Raw genomic sequence first — 19,760 nt, forward strand, 5'->3', positions numbered from 1 at the left:
AGTTACCTAAAAACATGTCTTAAGTTGAAATATGTAATTGTAAACTTAATACAATTAGATTTTTATTTATTACTGCACATTTAATCCAATTTATAAAGCAGGGAATGATTTCTAGCTAAGGGCTGCTACTGTACTTTACTATTTTTACATTAATGAACATTGATGTCTTGTGCGGCAGCATACATTTTACTTAAACGTCCTTGAGACTTCTCCTTTTTAAATATACAGAATATTCTATCTATGGGGTGAAACAGAGCTTTGAGAAACATTAAGATAAGAGTAATTAAAATACAGTATGTTTTGAATCTGAGATATAGCCCATATTAAAGGTCTACAAGGTCAGGAAAGCAGACAATAAAAAACTGTAGATTGTAAAGAAGTGCAGAAAGGGACAGGATGAATACTGCATGATTCAGTAAGTAAGTGATGGCAACAGCTTAACGATATTCTGTTTGAATCACAGAACAGTAATCAAGATATATATATATATAGTTTTATAGATAAAAAGAAGACCAATGTAAAGTGTAAAAGTACAGTAACACAGAACTCTTGCTCAGCAATGAATTGCTATTGTCTGTCTATCACTATCAGGCAGTTTGAACACATGCTTGATATGTTTGCTTTTATATGAGCAAGTCTGAGTTGCATATTGTATCTCTTCATTATTTAAACTGTATGTTCTGTTTCTCTATCTGTACTGTTTTTTACAGCATCTGAGTGTTCCTAACTCTCTCGAAATTTGATATCCTTTTGAGTTTCCTTCCCAAGAATGGAATAAAAGGGAAATTCTGTATGCCCCTTTTACCTAACACTGTACCAACAATTTGCGCATTCTGAAAAATTATTTTATACGAAAATTACCCAATATGTATTTTTGTTAATGTATAATGCAATAAAAATTAATGTCCAAAAAGAATGAATGATTCTGATTCTGGCTCAAACTTAATAATAATAATAATAATAATAATAATAATAATAATAATAATAATAATAATAATTTCCAGGCAGCCTGGTCTCTTCTAGCTGCCTTAATTGACAAGATATAGGATACCTGTGGAGTTCTAGCCTGATAAACACTTAGGTAATTCATTGTTTATCCTTTGAGATAAGAATTATTGTTAGGTGTAGTTAAACACTTCATATCCCTGACATAATTAAAATATACAAGATTGTTCACAGATTACAACATAAAAAAAGCCTTTACTGCTTATTTTTCCTCATGCATCATTGCATTAACTTTCACCATTTGTTTTTGTATTGCTGCTGCAGCAGTCACAGATTTTTGCACAAGGACTATTCTAGCTATTATTTTAGCATTCACAGCCAACTTTAGGACTGCCGACAATAACAAAAAAATTTGGTGCACAGTTCCAGTAGTCCATTAGATATAGATAGTGAAGTAAAATAGTTTGCAAGGAAAAACTACAACAACTCAAATTTACTCACAAAGTGTTGGGTATGTATTTTACTAACAATCAGTGCATTTCTCAAATTAAAAAAAATGTTTTCTCTGACAATTGAATTGTTGTTGCTTACCTTTGTTAACACTGTTAAGATCTGTGAGTAGTGTAATCTGTAGATTGTTCTTGTGCTTCTGTGGGCTCCTGGCTGAGAGTTCAGTTCCCAGTACTACACACAATACCGATACAAAGCTGCAGAGCTTTTATATAAGAGAGATGCACTTTCACTTTCAATTTCCTGTAACAGGTGCTGTGTATTAACTTACATACAGTATTCCATTACTTTTAACTTTTAAGAATGTATTTTGATGTAATTTTAATGTTTAACTGTAGCATTTGGAAAGAAGAATACACTTTTTAGTTACCTACAAACATTTCTTAAGTTGCAATATGTAATTGAAAACTTAATACAATTAGATTTGTATTTATGACTGCACATTTAATCCAATTTATAAAGCAGGGAATGATTTCTAGCTAAGGGCTGCTACTGTACTTTACTATTTTTACATTAATGAACATTGATGTCTTGTGAGGCAGCATACATTTTACTTAAACGTCCTTGAGACTTCTCCTTTTTAAATATACAGAATATTCTATCTATGGGGTGAAACTGAACTTTGAGAAACATTAAGATAAGAGTAATTAAAATACAGTATGTTTTGAATCTGAGATATAGCCCAAGTTAAAGGTTTACAAGGTCAGGAAAGCAGACCATAAAAAACTGTAGATTGTAAAGAAGTGTAGAAAAGGACAGGATGAATACTGCATGATTCAGTAAGTAAGTGATGGCAACAGCTTAACGATATTCTGTTTGAATCACAGAACAGTAATCAAGAATATATATAGTTTTATAGATAAAAAGAAGACCAATGTACAGTGTAAACGTACAGTAACACAGAACTCAGTAATGAATTGCTATAATCTGTCTATCACTATCAGGCAGTTTGAACACATGCTTGATATGTTTGCTTTTATATGAGCAGGTCTGAGTTGCATATTGTATCTCTACATTATTTAAACTGTATGTTCTGTTTCCCTATCTGTACTGTTTTTTACAGCATCTGAGTGTTCCTAACTCTATCGAAATTTGATATCCTTTTGAGTTTCCTTCTCAAGAATGGAATGGAATATAGAATTCCTTCCCCTCTAATGTCCCCCAAAACGGGCAGAAGACACACAAAAAAATGGAATAGCAAAATACTCATTATGCTGAACAGTCTCTAAGCATGAAAAATAGTGTAAAGTCAGCCCTACAAGGTTTCATCTGCATAACAGACTGGGTGTAGAAAGGAGACTGGAATTTTTATAGTTGTTCTCGCAATAGATTTACAGTAGATGTATGTAAGAGGTGTATTATCTACAGAGGCAGCCATTCAAAATGCATGGATAAACCCATACCGCATGCAACTACACACAAGAAACTGTATTGTACCACGGTACGTGATTGGCTGGCCAAAATGATCGAAAGGGGCACTAATTGGTCATTAGTGAAAAGATTTAATCATTTAATCTCTTTACTGTGCATGTTTTAAACCGCTTAGTATTGAATATTTATATGGAATTTTACAACTAAAGGGAAATTTTAGTAGCTGCGTGTAAAAAGAAGAGGAGCATAATGCGTCTGATGGTCATAAACTATATTAATTTACGAACATAAACATATTATGTAAACTTTAAACTGTAAACCATATTAAGTTTATATGCTTTGTAAAAATGTTTTAACCTTTTCCGCAAATACACTCGTTATTGCAGTAGACAAAAGCATACTTTTCACAATTTGATTAATAGGGAATATAATGTGGAATCGCATATCTAAAGAAATTAATAACAATAAAGTTATATTCATGTACTGCAGCTCAACTAGTAGTATAATACACTTTCTATGTGTGCTTCAGTTTCAGTGCTACCCATGTGATTATGTCTGTGGTGTGATGGCTTAAGTGTGTGACTTATAAGTCTTAGGTCATAGTCTGTTGCCATGATTTTTCTCTTAACAAATAAACACTTCTTTGAAAAACTAAAATAGCTAATGGTATGGAGACAACTGTATATTGACAAGTTTTATATTTCTAAGTCTCACAGCATGTTCAAAGCTAAGTCATTTATTTATAACAACGATTAATTTGAAGCTGTGCCAACTGTCATTATTACTGATAATAAATATTATCGACACTATATTGAATTTGTTTGTCTTTCTAAATATCATAAAACGTTCAAAGTTAAAGGAGTTAAGTGATTACCATTTTCCATGAGCACTTTCGCTCGTTATCACAGTAAAAGAACTTTGCAAAATTTATTTAAGCAATAAGTCACAAAAGGCCGTGCTATATCATGGATATAGTCACAGTTAAAAGGTATTGTTAGGCCCGACGTGATGCGGAGGGCTGGAAACCCTTTTAACTGTGACTATATCCATGATATAGCACAGGCCTCGAGCTTTTAAAATCATGCAATGTCTAAGTTAAGCAAGAACACATCATTTTATCTCATTTATTATAAATGAGCTTGTCAACGTGGTGACGTCACCGACTTTCCCTCTGAATAGCTAGCAGGGACCTCAGCCGCCAGGGTAAGGAGAGATCGTCCTTTAGCTCAGCTGGCTGATACAGATGGTAGTGATGTTAGAGGCCCGGGTTTGAGTCCCCGGCTCATTACTGTATTCTACTTTCTTTGTAAACATGTTATATTTTTAATTTGACTCATTCACGCATGATGAACCATGATCTTGATATGCAGGTGTGGAGGTATGTAGGTCTGAAGTAAAGTTAACAGCTTCAGATTTAAAAGGTTATTAATAATATCTTCAGTGTCGCATTAACATTGGAATGTTCTTCCAAGTGTAAAAAGAGGTGATACACAATGAGTCTCCTCTATAAATTTTCAGTTTACAGACAGTCCAAGATCATTTATGATGAATAATGTCTTCTGTATTGCATTAAAATTGGAATGCTTTTCAGAGGTGTAAATCCACCTATTTTCTAACAGCTTTATCCAGGGCAGGTAACAGTGTCACCCCTCCCCCTTCCCTTTGCCTATCTGAGCTCTTTTTAACCCTTCTGTGCCCGAATCGCAGTGGGTGAGAAAAGAGAAAAAAAGGGAAGCCTGTTCTTTTTATGGTCTGTAGGACAGGCTGTGCTCCCACTACCAGGGACATCGAACCCGCCCATCACCCCAGGGAACCAGCTAGTATTATTAATCCCTAATAACTGTAATGTTGGCCATACGGTGTACGTGTTACTGAAGCTGAAAGTTTAGCCTTTGTCACTAATGAAACCACTAAATAAAGACATAAATATAGAAATCCCTACATTGCAAACTCCAAGTGCATCATTTTGTCTACTGCTCAAATATCGACAGCAGTGCAACAGTTACAGCAGTTACAAGGAACACATCAAAATGTTTCCAAAATAACCAAAATTTAATGATTTGAGGGTTTTGATAATAATAGTAAAAAGTTATAATGTTTTAACCTTTTCTGCGAATATGCTCATTATCAGAGTAAACCAAAGCATACTTTTAGAATTAATAGTGAATATAATATGGGAAAGTGTATCTAAAGAAATGAATAACGATATAATTATATTCATGTACTGTAGCTCAAATAATAGGCAGTAAATAGGCAGTGAAAACATTTGTCAGTCTGTCCGTGGGGGGAAGGGGGACTGTTTGCCTATTCCACTCTGAGAATTAGAGGGGGAGGAAAAGTGCCAGCGGTAATTTTTTTCACTGACAAAGTTGTGTGAACAAAAACTAGAGTATGCTTAAGAGCTGTTAAACTGGTTTAATTCAAAACACTTTATTCAGTGGGGCAATTTAACAGACACCTCAAGCGTTTGAAAGGCTTCCTTGAAAATCTAAAATAGCAAATATTATGGACACAATATTGACATTTTTAGAATTTGATTAATAGGGAATATAATATGGAATCGCATATCTAAAGAAATTGATAGCAATATAATTATATTCATATACTGTAGCTCAAATCCTGCTAAACTAAAAATTAGACACAAGAAGAGTATTATTGGACAATGTTGTAAGGCCCTGGTGGAATTCCTCTGTAAACTGAAGCGTTAAAGAGGAGACACGTTGTGTATCGCCTCTTTTTACACATGTAAATAGGAACATTCCAATGTAAATAAGACACAGAAGATATTATTAATAATGTAGCACTTTCAGGGTCACGTGGGTTTTCGCTCTACACCCTGTGGGCCCACTGTGTACATACGTTCACAATGCGAGAAATACTGCTCAATACAACTTCATGCGAAAAACCCGCATAGGTGATATTTAGAAATATTTATTGTAGTATTTTCGGATTTGGCGAGGATGGGCACAGTGATTCAGACACTCGTTGACTGAAAGATGGCGCTTTTGTTTTTTGGCACATCCAGCCCTCCCGAGCCACACAGATACCAGCTAGCTTCAGGACAGCACTGCTAGAGCACCACAACTTACATTCAACCACATCACAGATCACAGATCAGTCCCAGTGTGTGAGATACTGCTGTTTGATCTGTGCTTGATCTTTGATCTGAGCTTTAATAGAGAGCTTATCTCTATTAATATAACTATCAAGTGGTATTAAATGAAACTTTTTTGTATAGATGACACTTTTCTCAAATTTATTTAAAAATAAAAACGATTACAATTGCACGCCTGTAGCTTTTTCACGAAACCTTCTAGAGTTACGAAAACACTTGCTTTGTGTCACATTGTGACTGTTTTCACAGCCTTAACTATATCGTTTTTAAGCCATTTTTTTACCACACTAGAATATTTTTCGGTCCATATCTTTGGAAGGGAAACAGTGTGAATTTAAATACTAATTAAATGACCGTGGGCACTTTCCACCCCCACGACTTTCCACGACTTGTGAAAATTTTCACAGCCTCCGCATAAAACTATCAGTGAACTAATTCTCTTTTTTTAAACCTCCGGTTTTTCATTGATGCGTAATTACGCACTAACTGGAACCTGGGGGGACAGCTGTGTACACAACATGAGAAATACTGCTCAATACGACTTTGTGCGAAAAACCCATACATCACTATAGGAAGCAAAACAGTGCAGCCTCCAATTACCCAGACTATAAGCATGGGAATAAAGCTTTGTTTGATTTCTGAAACCCTTTATTAATGTCCTATTTTCATTCAAGTAAGGGTCAACTACAGATGCAGCCATTCAAAATGGCTGGGGTATCTCGCGGCATACCCCGGTGGGCGTGTCGCTGTGTCACGCTGTGTCACGCAGTATCACGCGGTTAATCGCGCGTCGTTTGACGTCCACTGACACACTCTATTGTGTGTGTGTGTGCAATAGAGTAAATTTTTATAGAGAAATGGAGGCTGGACAGTATGCATTACAATATAAACGTTTATATTGATTTAAATCGTGTTCTGATTTAAATCGCAAACGCGTGTTTAATTATATGTGTTTTTTAATCATAATCAGGCTAATGCAACATAAATTGATACACTATCTTTGTCTTCTAAGTATCTTAATAAACTTTCAGCATAGCTTTCTACCCATTTAGATTTATATTTCTTGGGATTTTGGGATCAAACGTGGAAGGATTAAATTGTAATCGTTTTTATTTGTCAAATACGTGATTGTATTTCTGAATGTTATGTGACACCTACAGTAGTTCACTGCTTTAAATACATCGAATTAAGAAAGTTATGTGTAGCACTTTAGATCTTTTTTTCTGAACCAGGGAAAATCTGATCATGTTTCTCTATAACAATAATAAAAAACTTTATTTTACGTATCACCTTTAAAAGTGGCATCTCAAAGCAATACAGTAGATCGAAAAACAGTTAAAAGGGACCAAAGTAAATACCAGACAAACGCAAACGCGTTTTTAATAAAATGCTTTTATTCATTCAGCAGAGAGTGAGAGGGACATCCAGCAGAGAGAGACACACACACCGGTTTCCAAAATTGTTTTTTTTCAATTCCTCTTGTCTAACAGGAATGTTTTGTTTGTGGACAGACTGTTAGACTAGAGGAAAAGAGTGCCTCCTTCTACGAAGCATTTCGTTGATCCGATCACAAATTCTTTTCCAGTCGCACGCAGTAAGGGTTGAGAATCTCCGATTCACCATGCTACTAATGGTTTCCCGGAGATTGCAAGGCAAGGCACTTTTGCCTCTGGACCCATCGAAATTTACAGACGTGGTCCACCCCCAGTAAATTTCAAAAGTCACAAGATTTCGAAACACGAGGGCGGTGTAGCGGTTGGCTCTTGCTTTCCTGTCTATGCCGATGCACTGCAAGTACAACCCCCCCTTCATCTCCTGAGTGATGGGTAGCAGTTGGACATCTGGGAGAATTATTCGTCCCACTGGCGTCTGTGAATTCCGCTGTGCTTCCTGGGGGGAGATAGACGGCGGGGACAGCATCAACAAATTCCTGTGCGGTGGTGAACGGAGAGGCCGGAATGGAGTGTCCTGAGGGGGTGTGTGCTCTGCGGGGGGCAGAGCTTCCGCTAGGCATTGCAACCTGCGCGGCGGGGAGAGGCACTTTTCGGGAGACAGCTGCTCAACTGTTTGACTGCTGGAACATACTGTCTCCTTCCTCTGCATTTTCAGGAGTGTCTCTAGCCTCCCAATCCTCCCCAGTAATGCATCGTACTGCTCCCGCTGCTGCCGAAATGTCTCCACACAGGTGCTGCTTCTACAGGTTGGCACCCTGGCCAGTGGCCGAGAGCAGAGACCCACGGCCTGTGGCAAAATAACATAATTCATGTAAGAAATAAAGTCACACAGTAGTATTCATCAGTCGCGGAACAGACGTCAAAATAAACTTTTCTTTTTTTCCATCTTACCGCTTTCTTTTTTACTGTCCTGGTGGTAGTTTCGCCCGTGCGGTGTTTTCTTGAAGAACAGGCTACGAAGAAATAATTGAAATTGAATTTAAAATTCAAAACGGCAATAATACCTTGTAATATGCGCTGTAATCGCGTATTTCAGATGAAGTCTGCTGTATTTGCTTACCCTTCACTCTTTGGAAGCTGGGGCGGCAGAAGCACCCCGTCTCTTCCCGTAAACGGTCTTGGTGTCCATACTGTACTGTGGTCGCTGTAGTGCAGGCTCGCAGTTTTTTTTGTGATGGGAGCTCACTCAATCCCTTGGTGTATTTATGCTATATTCACATGTACGGCTAGAATGTTCATTGTCTCCCAATGAAAGGCGGTGCCTTTTGCCGAAGTCGGGAGACATTAGAGGCTTGCCACACCCGGACTGTTAAACCAACGCATTAGCACGTCAAAGCCCATTGAGGACCCGGGCGCAATAGTTGCTTTGTCCCTTGATTTACTGATCTGCATGAATTATGGAAATCGAGTTCCTGCTCTTTGCAGACGACCTGGTCCCGCTGTGGCTCACAGAACAGAGGCTGCGCCAGAACCTGGCACTGCTGGAGCAGCACTGTCAGACCTGGGCGCCGACAGTCAATCTGGACAAGACCAGAGTTATGGTTTTCCAGAAAAAAAGCCAGACCTCAGGGAAACAGGTACAAATTCACACTTAACAACACATTAACACCTAACAACGGGAGCAGGGACGAATTAGGCCAGTACCCACTATTGTTAAACATACAGAAAAGAATATTAAAGTATTGAATATTAGTATTGGCTTTAGTATTAGCCATACAGAACATTAAAGTGCCCCTTTTCCATTCAGCGGGTGCCTGAGCCGCTGTGTCCTATCTTCTGACAGTCGCCGTTGTGAATGTCTGTAGAGTGTATCTTATTTTTAGTACTATATTTTTGTATTATATTCCCTATTAATCAAACTCTAAGAGTATGTATCGGCTTGTCCCCTCCTCCCGCCCCTCTCTGTGTACAGTGGAGCCTCCTGTCCAGCCAGCACATGTCCACAGACATTCACAACAGTGACATATCATAAAACATTTGCACATATAGTTAAATTATTAGTTGTTTTTCAGGAAGTTAAAAAAAAACACTTGAATTACTAATCCAGTCTCTCGAAATAAAGTTATTTTTCAAGCAATGCAACAAACGTCGGGCAATGTGTTTTTTTTTAATCCAACATTGACAGCCACATCTTAAAACTTGTCAGTCAGGTCTTTTTTCTCTATTTGAATTGTGGTTTACACATCGCACGACTTTAAAAGCTAGAAAGACAGGTTTCGATTCACATTAGTTGGCGAGCCTTGTTAACAAAAAAAACAGACAATGCCCACGGAGGGGGAGGTCAAGCCAGAGAGAGAGTTTTTTACCCTCTGTCTAAAAACCCAAATAACCCGGGGCAGAGACTCCGGGGAGATCATTGCGTGGTACAGAGCGAGCTCAGTCAATTCTTATGGAATGTGTTTTCTTTCTTCTTTTTTTCAGCATGGAATAAACCTGTTACTTGATTCATATGGATGCCCGGTTCCGCTGGGGATTCAAAACATTTTTTATTTTTTTTTAATCGGGTATCGAAGGGAATAGGCAGTATAACCCTGTTCATGCACAAACTGTGGCATGTTACATTGATTTGGGTGTCTCCTCTTGCCAGAAAGCTCTAAATTGCATTTTGAGCGTGGTTTTTGACTTTTTTTAAATTGCATTTTGGGTGCGGACAGCACATACAAGGGTTAATGAACTGCGCCAAGAAATTTAAAATAGTATTCTTTAGGTGTGAGGGTAGGAGTGGACCACAGCAGGCATAATCAGCAAACCAGGAAAACAAAGAACAGGACAGGTGAGATGTGTATCCAGAAAGCGAGTGATCAGAAAAAGGAAATGGTGTTATGTCCAGGTTTTCGACCCAATTGTTTTAACTTGCTAATGCATCAGACACATTTCCTGGCGTATTGTGTTTTAAATAAAATGGGAGTGTCTTTCCCTGGTATTAGCTCATCGGTATGGTGTAAGTTTTATCTGTACCATACCATACAGTATATAGGTACAGAATTCAAGCTGCACCACTGTATCGCTTTGGTAAGGAGACGGACAATGACCAAAATCACGAAGACTCTCTCACACCAAATAATGAAGGTGAAAAGAAACGGGAAGTCAACACGGGACATTGTACAGCAGTTGGCTTCGATGGACATCTTCGTTTCTGAAAGCACAGTGAGACGGCATTATAAAGGGGAGAGGAGGCAAAGAGAATCTAAACCGAGGATGATTCAAAGGTAAATAAATTTCTAAAAATACCTTTCTTACATGTAAATACAACTACGCACATTATTTTTAAAACTAACTGTTGATCTCTTTTTTTTCAAGTCCTATTGTGCGAGCTATCGACAAACTGACTGATGAAAATGATGAGCTACCGGTGATGCAAGTCCAAAGACGGCTATGGGCTGACCTCGGTGCAAACATTAGCCCGACATCGATAAGAAGAGTACGCAGGAGGCTTGGATGGAGATACAGAAAAACCAACACATGCCCCATGATAAGGCTAAAAAACAAAGAGGAAAGACTCAAGCAAGCGCTCCAATGGATTGAACAGGGGGAGGCATTTCAGGATGTACTTTTCACCGACGAAACAACAGTGGCTCTGGAACAGTTTTCAACAATGGCATTTTGCAAAAAGGGGAGATATGTGGACAAGCCAAAGCCCAAACATCCACTGAAGGTTCACGTCTGGGCGGGTATATCTAGAAGAGGCCCGGGACCACTTCCTATTTTCGAAGGAATTATGGACCGTGTATTCTTCGAGGAAGTCGTGGTCAGACAGCATGCTGCCCCATATATCAGGGAGCAGTAACAATTTTATTAACAGGCTTTTTCGTGTTCTTCCTAGGATTGTTGACCGGGGCGGGAGACATTCGGGAATGTAAGTCTGAGAAAGACAGTCTCACGTTTGTGGACAGTCTGTCCACAAACAAAACATGTAAAAAAAATGTAAAAAAAAACAATTACTTTTTGTCAATGAAAACCGGTGTGTGTGTCTCTCTCTGCTGGATGTCCCTCTCACTCTCTGCTGAATGAATAAAAGCATTTTATTAAAAACACGTTTGCGATTGTCTGGTATTTACTTTGGTCCCTTTTAACTGTTTTTCGGTCTACAGTATTGCTTTGAGACGCCACTTTTAAAGGTGATATGTAAAATAAAGTTTTTTATTATTGTTATAGAGAAACATGATCAGATTTTCCCTGGTTCAGAAAAAAAGATCTAAAGTGCTACACATAACTTTCTTAATTCGATGTATTTAAAGCAGTGAACTACTGTAGGTGTCACATAACATTCAGAAATACAATCACGTATTTGACAAATAAAAACGATTACAATCTAATCCTTCCACGTTTGATCCCAAAATCCCAAGAAATATAAATCTAAACGGGTAGAAAGCTATGCTGAAAGTTTATTAAGATACTTAGAAGACAAAGATAGTGTATCAATTTATGTTGCATTAGCCTGATTATGATTAAAAAACACATATAATTAAACACGCGTTTGCGATTTAAATCAGAACACGATTTAAATCAATATAAATGTTTATATTGTAACGCATACTGTCCAGCCTCCATTTCTCTATAAAAATTTACTCTATTGCACACACACACAATAGAAGCAGGAAGCAGAAGCAGGGACCGTTGTCAGAAGGGAAGAAGGTGACTATTCATTGTTATCAAAAATGACTTAGAATCGATCATGTTGTGATATTTTGAAATATAAAAGTCAATTGATTGACCATAATATCGCTATTCTATTTTTTCGAAGAAATGTTTGTTAAAAGGAGAGTCCAGCACCAGCTGGATTTGAACACACAACCTACCAGTTATTAGTCAGGCACGTAGACCAGTAGGCTACAAGGGAAGTTGCATGAAGAGGGAGGCGAAACAGCCCTAAACAGCCCTGTCGCAGTACACGAATATAATCATATCGTTATTAAATTCTTTAGATACAAGATTCCATATAATATTCCCTATTAATCAAATTCTAAAAGTATGCTTGTTGACTCCGGTATCTTTTTAGTTAAAGACTTCGATGGTTAAAATGTTTAGGGAGAAATGGAATACTGGTGTGTATTTTTTACTTTAAAGTACCAAGACCAGCCATATACAGTACTGTATGTTTATGTTCCAAAATTAATATTGTTTATGGCCTTCACACGCGTTACAGTATGCTCTTATTCTTTTTATGCTCAGCAACTAAGATTTCCCTTCAGTGGTAAAATTCAATATCTACAACGGGCACAGTAAAGACGTTTACTGTACTGTAAATCTTTCTACGACAGACCAACGGACCACGAGTGCCCCTGTCGGTCAACCAATCACGTACCGCGGTACCCTGCATCATCTTGCGTCATGATGCGCGACGCCGCAGCCAATTACCTCCGGTATGTGTCTGTACCGCTCACTTTGAATGGCTGCATCTGTATATACAACATACTGCTGACTGCAGGAAAATTCAAACATTCTTTACTCAGCAGCTTATTAGCAACTGCACAATGCTGCAAGTAAGTGTTTTACACATTAATCAGGTCCTTTGACCTTTCTAAGTCTTGCTGTGGGTTGTGAAACTGTTTTTTTTTTACTTTTTTATGTTTTTTTTAAGATGTCACTACAGGTAATATACTGGAATAGGGGGGCCTACTTCATGACTCAATAGCATTTACACACCAGACAGCCCACCTCACCTTATACAACCTTGCTTTGGGTTTTGAAATTGTTCTTTATTTTTTAAGATAAGATTTTGTTTTTATTTTTAAGATAACACTGCAGGTAATACACTGGGATGGGGGGTGTTTCCAGTAATTTCTGAGTTTACTATGTTTTATTTCAGTTTTGCATTGGTTCTGAAAGTTAACACATATGCAAGACATACTGTTTTTGGGCATATTGAAACTGTTACTTAGCTTTCTTTGTGAGGGGAGTTATCCTAAGAAAAGATGTACTTTTCTTTACTGTTTTCTTGATTTTCAAACATAGCTATTATGCTATACTGTGCAGTATGTGGTGGCTCTTTACTTATCAATAGTGCCTGGAATCTAAAACCATTAGAAGGGTTACAAACAACAGGAGGCCATTCACTCAATCTAGCTAATGTAGTAGTTAATAATATATTAATCTGAGGACCTTATCCTGCTTTTTTTTAAAAGAAGCCCAAGTAAAACTTCAGTTGTTCTTCTGTATTAAACCTAGTTCACTCAATAGTTTAAACTAAGTGTAAAGTGCTATGAAGAAGAATGCATGAAGATTCTCTCACATTTTTATGAAAGCTATAGTTTTTTAAATCTTTTAAATAATGGGTGCTCCTACAGTTGAGAGGTCTGCAGGAATCTAAAAGGACCCAAAGAATCTAAAAGCTTCACAGCTCTAGGGCAAAGTATCCATAGATTTTGCCAAAGCCATTTGAATCAAATGGCTTTTTTATTCCTTTTTAGGAACATATTTATAGCAAACAAATTATGCCTAGGGATGTTTTTTTACAGGAAGAAATTATGTTCTGTCTGTACAACTGAACACATTTTGGAGTACTTTCACAATGCTTTTCTATTTTAATTAATCCAAACATTTCTGGCTCCAGCATGCCAAACAACATGGTCTTTAACATCATCCCTGAAGACATGGTCTTCCCCCCTTTGTTTTAATATTACTGTATAGAACACTGAATTGCATACATATTTTATCATTAACCCTTGGTTGCAGCATATTGAGTATGGTTGTGCAAAAGCTATTGACTTGTGAAGAGCACCCCCCTATCCTCATGTAGTGTCTGTCCAATGGTGAAATTTTTATGTATTGAAAAAATCATAAAAAAATAAAGAAAAGTTTCACAACCTAAAGCAAGGTTGTATAAGGTGAGGGGGCCTGCCTAGTGTGTAAAACGCTTGCAGCATTGTGAATGTTGTGCTTGAAAAGCTATTGACTTGTGAATAGCACCCCCCTATCCCCATGTACTGTCTGTCTAATGGTGCCTTATTAAAAAAGTCCTTATAAAATAAGGAAAAGTTTCACAACCCAAAGCAATGCTGTGAAAGGTGAGAGGGCCTGCCTAATGTGTAAAACACTTGGTTGCAGCATTGTGAAAGTTATGCTTAAAAAGCTATTGAGTCATTAAGAAGACCCCCCCCCCCCCCATTCCAGTGCATTACCTGTGGTGTTATCTTCAAAAAATCATTAAAAAATTAAGAACAGTTTCACAACCCAAAACAAAGCTGGGAAAGGTCAAAGGACCTGCCTAGTGTGTAATACACTTGGTTGCTGCATTGTGGGTGCTGTGGTTTAAATGCTATTGGCTCATAAACAGCATCCCCCTATCCCAGAACATAGTGCCACATTCAATAAAAATATGAGAAAAAAGATTCACAACCCAAAGCTGTGTCAGTCTTCTGTAAAAAAAAAATCATGGACATCATGATTTGAACATCATGGGTGCTATTTTTAAAAAGCTGTTGAGTAAAGAATAGGAATTTTCCTGCTGAATGAAAACAGGAAATAAAGAAATTGTGTCAGAAATATAACAAAGCCTTATTCACGTGCTTACAGTCTGCATAATTGGAGACTGTGCTGTTCTGCTTCCTATGGTCATAAAAGGGTTTTTCGCATGAAACTCTATTGAGCAGTATTTCTCGTGTTGTGAAACCCTGAGTGTCCCAAAAAAAACAATAGTTCACTGATGCGTTTCTGTAGAGGTTGTGAAAACTTTCACAAGTCGTGGTCTTTAAAATGCATTTAGTTTGAAGGCTTTCTGTGTTTTCCTCGTGAAGAAATGGACAAAAGAATATGGTGGTCAAAAAAGTGGTCAAAAAAATTGCATAAAAATGACAAAGTGAAGGCTGTGAAAACATTCACAATATACTTTTCACACAAAGCAAGTGTTCTCGCAACTCTAGGAGGTTTCATGAAAACGCTACAGGCGTGCCAAAATCGTTTTCGAACTTCAAGCTAACTTTACCCTGCTGCAGGTTTCTCGATTATCAGAGGCTGCAGATAAACCTGACGATTGATAGTAGAGAGCAGTGCACACAGGATACATATTATTCTCACCAGACCGTCTGATTTTGTTTTAGTAAGGACTCAATCTATTTTATCGTTTTATTGCAGACAAACCTGTTTTTTTTACTGACTTTACTTTTACCATCCAGTATTTCTTTGAAAAAAAGGTTTGTGAAATAACTGAATTTTGGGAATTCAGCATTTCTCCACTTAACAAGTGTGCCAACGATTATTTTTGGTTTAAGAGACTCAGTAAGTTTCTTTATAGTGAATATTGTTTTTGGTTTCTCTAATGGTTATTTATATATACAGAATATATGTTGTTGTGTTGTGAGAAATTTCACAATGCAGGGTGGTCTATATGTGTTTTTGAAGTTTAAATTACAGAAAGTAAGGAGGATATTTGTTTATTGTAATATACTGCACAGTAAAGGGTAAAACAGGGCAACAATCCTTGTGAAGTCATTTTGTGATCACTGGTAGGATTATGGTTGAAATTCCTGAAGAGCCTAACAGAGTCACAGATTAATTCAGGGCTGTTCCAAGTGGAGGCACTGCCAAATTAAAAGTGTCATTTTGTTGTGCAATTGACCGAAGTGGGACACAATATCGACCACATTAAGAACCTAGATCATCTCATGTATTATATTCTGTATGAATTTACTGTTATACCTCTGGTTATGGTTACAATTATGTGCTGAGAAACAGGCACACTTTCACTGCTATAGCACCTGCTCCAGCCTGACACCCATGTTGAGTCTCTTCGCTAACCTTAGTCTGGCCTTCAGCAGCCCTGCTGTTGTGCTCAGGGTGAGTTATGTCAAGAAGAAGAGAATTGTATCCAGTGCACTTTCTGCTGGGCCAGACCCAACTCCTCTTCTACAAGAGCAGGATAAACACAGTCTCAGGTGGGGGGTCTGTAGAGGAGGAGAGTGAGGGATTAATGAAGAGCAGGATCACTCTTGAATTCCTCTAGTAAAACTGTAGAGATTTTTGTGTGAAGGTGTCAGTGCGTTGTGACTATGATACATGTGAGAGTCTGTGTAGAGAGTCTTTCATGTGTAAAAAGTGTGCAGTGTTGTATATTTTTGGGTGGAGTGGGGTTTGTTAAGTTTCATGATCATTTTTTTATTTTTTAGGGGGTTCAGTATAGAATATACTGTAGGGGTTGTCTGTATGCTAGTTATTGCTTCATATTATTATTATTATTATTATTATTATTATTATTATTATTATTATTATTATTATTATTTTATGTGTTGTTATAAAACCCCTGCTTGATTTTTTTCTTCAAATAGTTTATTTTCTTCAAATGGGAATGTTGTTTTTTTCAACATATCTACAAACAACAGTAAAAAGTCTCCAGTTGACTTACTCCAGTGTTGATAATTTACATTGGGATTAATAAACCATTTGAATAAAAACAACAACAGTGTAATAACTATAAGAAGATGACATAATAACAAAATATAATACTACATGTGAAGCAATTTTTTTATAGTTTAAAGTCAAAATCTCTTTCCTTTTTCCAGTCGCTATAGCACCGTTTGTCTCCGTTTCCTTTCCTGACAGTTTCTTCTCATCCTTCTTCTTCCTTCTGGAACCCAACATTTCTGGTGTTTGTCCAAGAATGAAAAGGACTGCTAAGGAGGATTTTTTTCATATTTCTTCAAGAATCTTTCCCCAATTTATTTTCATTTTATGGTATCCTACCATAAAATGTTTAGGATATGCCAGGTGTCCTCGGCCATTCTTCCAACAGTTTGTGCTCCCAAATGTATCATATTTGGCTTGTAATTGGTGTTTTTACAATATTGAATATGAATGTTTTACTCACATTCCCTCCATGAATGTGAATTGGTGGATTTATGCAGATTTGAATGGTTTTAGATTCTTCAGTTGCTGTGGAAGTGCCAATCTCCTTTTCTTACTTGCATTTTACTCTTAACTCATATATTCATCCTGTTATTTCTAATATTCTTTATACACCTGAAAGGATGTAGCTGTGGAAGTAAGTTAGTTATGTAAAATTTGTCAATTTGTTAATCTCTCATCTTAGAGTCTGATGTACTTTTTCTCACCTTTCCCCAGTGTTTTCTCCTCTGTCTCTGTGCTTTGACCTTGCCTGTTTGACCATGTCTTGGACTGATCCCTGTGCTTTGAACCCTGTTAAATGACTCTCCTTCCCAGTTGTGAGTTGCAGGGTGATATGGCTGCTGGCTTGATTTTGTATTAGTCACACTAGTTTAGTACGGGTGAATTCTTTTTTTCTTGTATGGTTTTGGGTAGCTAGGGCATTTGCAGACGCCGGAGACCGTGTGTTTCGGGTTTTCTTTTGTAGTTAGGTCGGCTTCCCCTCACTTTATTAGCCAGCTCTATTTTGTTGTTGTTTTCTTTTCTTTGGCACCGCTCAAGTTCCCTCTTCCTGCGTGTTATTGTGTCTTACAGATGCAGCCATTCAAAATGAGTGGGGTATTTCGCAGTATACACCGGTGGGCGTGTCGCATCAAAACGCAGTATCACGCGGTATATCGCGTCATATGACGTCATGCTGGAAAGTATCCGGAATCACCTTGTAAAACTGCCAGGAGGAGCCAATAAAGCTTAACCTCTCATGTACAGCATTTGAGCTTTTAAATTTAAACTGTGTATTACAGCATGTTAATCATCAGTCATTAAAAAGTTGATAGATTTTATGAAAGCAAGATTGCTCAGTTGGACAAAAGTACACAACCTACCTTTATCAGAAACATTTATGCATCAAAGCCCTTACCGAAGATATTACTAATAGTATTAATGATGAATGACTTTGGACAAGCTGTAAACTCAAAGTATTACGCTGGTCCACATTCTTTCTAACTGTCATTTTAAATGAAAATACTTTTAGTTTTTTCTTTGACAAACAGGACATTAGCTAGCCAATACGATAAAGGAATGATAAAGGAATGACTTTTTTTGCTAATTTCTTTAGCACATTTGTACAAGCACTTGGAATCTGTCCAAGCCCTACTTTGTCAGGCATTTTCTTAAAAACTCCCTTGCTTTTAACAGGGCGTTTCATAATTTCATAATTGATTTTTCATGAATTCAACGCTTTTCTTTTCCGTATACCAGATATTATGGAACCACTTCAAAAGGGTGTCAGCCAGTCAGATTCCAGGAATCGGTACTTTAAAGAAAAAATACACATTTCATTCCATTTCTCCCTAAACATTTTAAGCATCGAAGTCTTTAACTAACATGTGAAATAGCGTGTAAAAAAGTGGAAGTTTTAAGCTTTTCTGCTAATATAATATGGAATCATGTATCTAAAGAAATTAATAACGATATGATTATATTCATGTACTGTGACATTTCTTTGAAAAAATAGAATAGCAATATTATGGACAATTAATTGACTTTTATATTTCTAAATATCACAACATGATCGAATTTAAGTCATTTTAATAGCAATGAATAGTCACCTATGCGTTACAATATAAACATTTATATTGATTTAAATCACATTTTGATTTAAATCGCAAATGCGTGTTTAAATATTTTATTTAAATATTTTAGAGGCAATATTTTAGACCACTGCTACACAACAATAAAAGGAGCATACAAAGCGCTTCCCAAACCGAGTTTCGGTAAGGCGGACCACATCGCTCTCCTGTTGCTTCCTGAGTACAAACAGAAGCTGAAGACCTCCCCCATTGCGAACAGGTCAGTGCGTTGTTGGTCTGAGGAGGCGGAAAGCAGGTTAATAGACTGCTTTGATAGTACAGACTGGGACGCATTCAGAGCTCCCGACACAGATTTAAATGAGTATACCGACGCGGTCACCAGCTATATTAAATACTGCACCGACGTTTGTGTACCAGAAATGAAAATTAGGTCATTTCCCAATCAGAAACCGTGGTTCAACCACGACATACGCAATAAAATAAAAGATAGATCCACCGCGTTCAAATCGGGGGACGAAGAGCTGTACAAGAAATCACGGTATGCATTAGAAGAAGCCATAAAACGCGCCAAACGGAGCTACAGAGTGCGGCTTGAAACGCAGTGCGCTGACACCCGGAGGCTGTGGCAGGGATTACAGTCAATCACAGGCTACAAGGGCTGCAGCCAGGAGATTGACACGAACAACGCATCCCTGCCTGACGAGCTGAACCACTTCTATACCCGCTTTGATGCTCTGAACACGGGCAATGCTGAGAAGACCCCAAGTGTGCAGGGCGAGTTTGTTCTGAAACTCTCAGAGCAGGACGTGCAGAAGACTCTGAGCAGGGTGAAAATCCGTAAGGCTGCAGGGCCTGATGGGATACCACCTCGCGTCCTGAGGACATGTGCAGCCCAGCTGACCACAGTGTTTACAGACATCTTTAACTCCTCCCTGTCACGGTCCATGGTCCCCA

The sequence above is a fragment of the Lepisosteus oculatus genome, chromosome 18, assembly GCF_040954835.1.
Source record: "Lepisosteus oculatus isolate fLepOcu1 chromosome 18, fLepOcu1.hap2, whole genome shotgun sequence".
In the NCBI taxonomy this organism is placed as follows: Eukaryota; Metazoa; Chordata; class Actinopteri; order Semionotiformes; family Lepisosteidae; genus Lepisosteus; species Lepisosteus oculatus.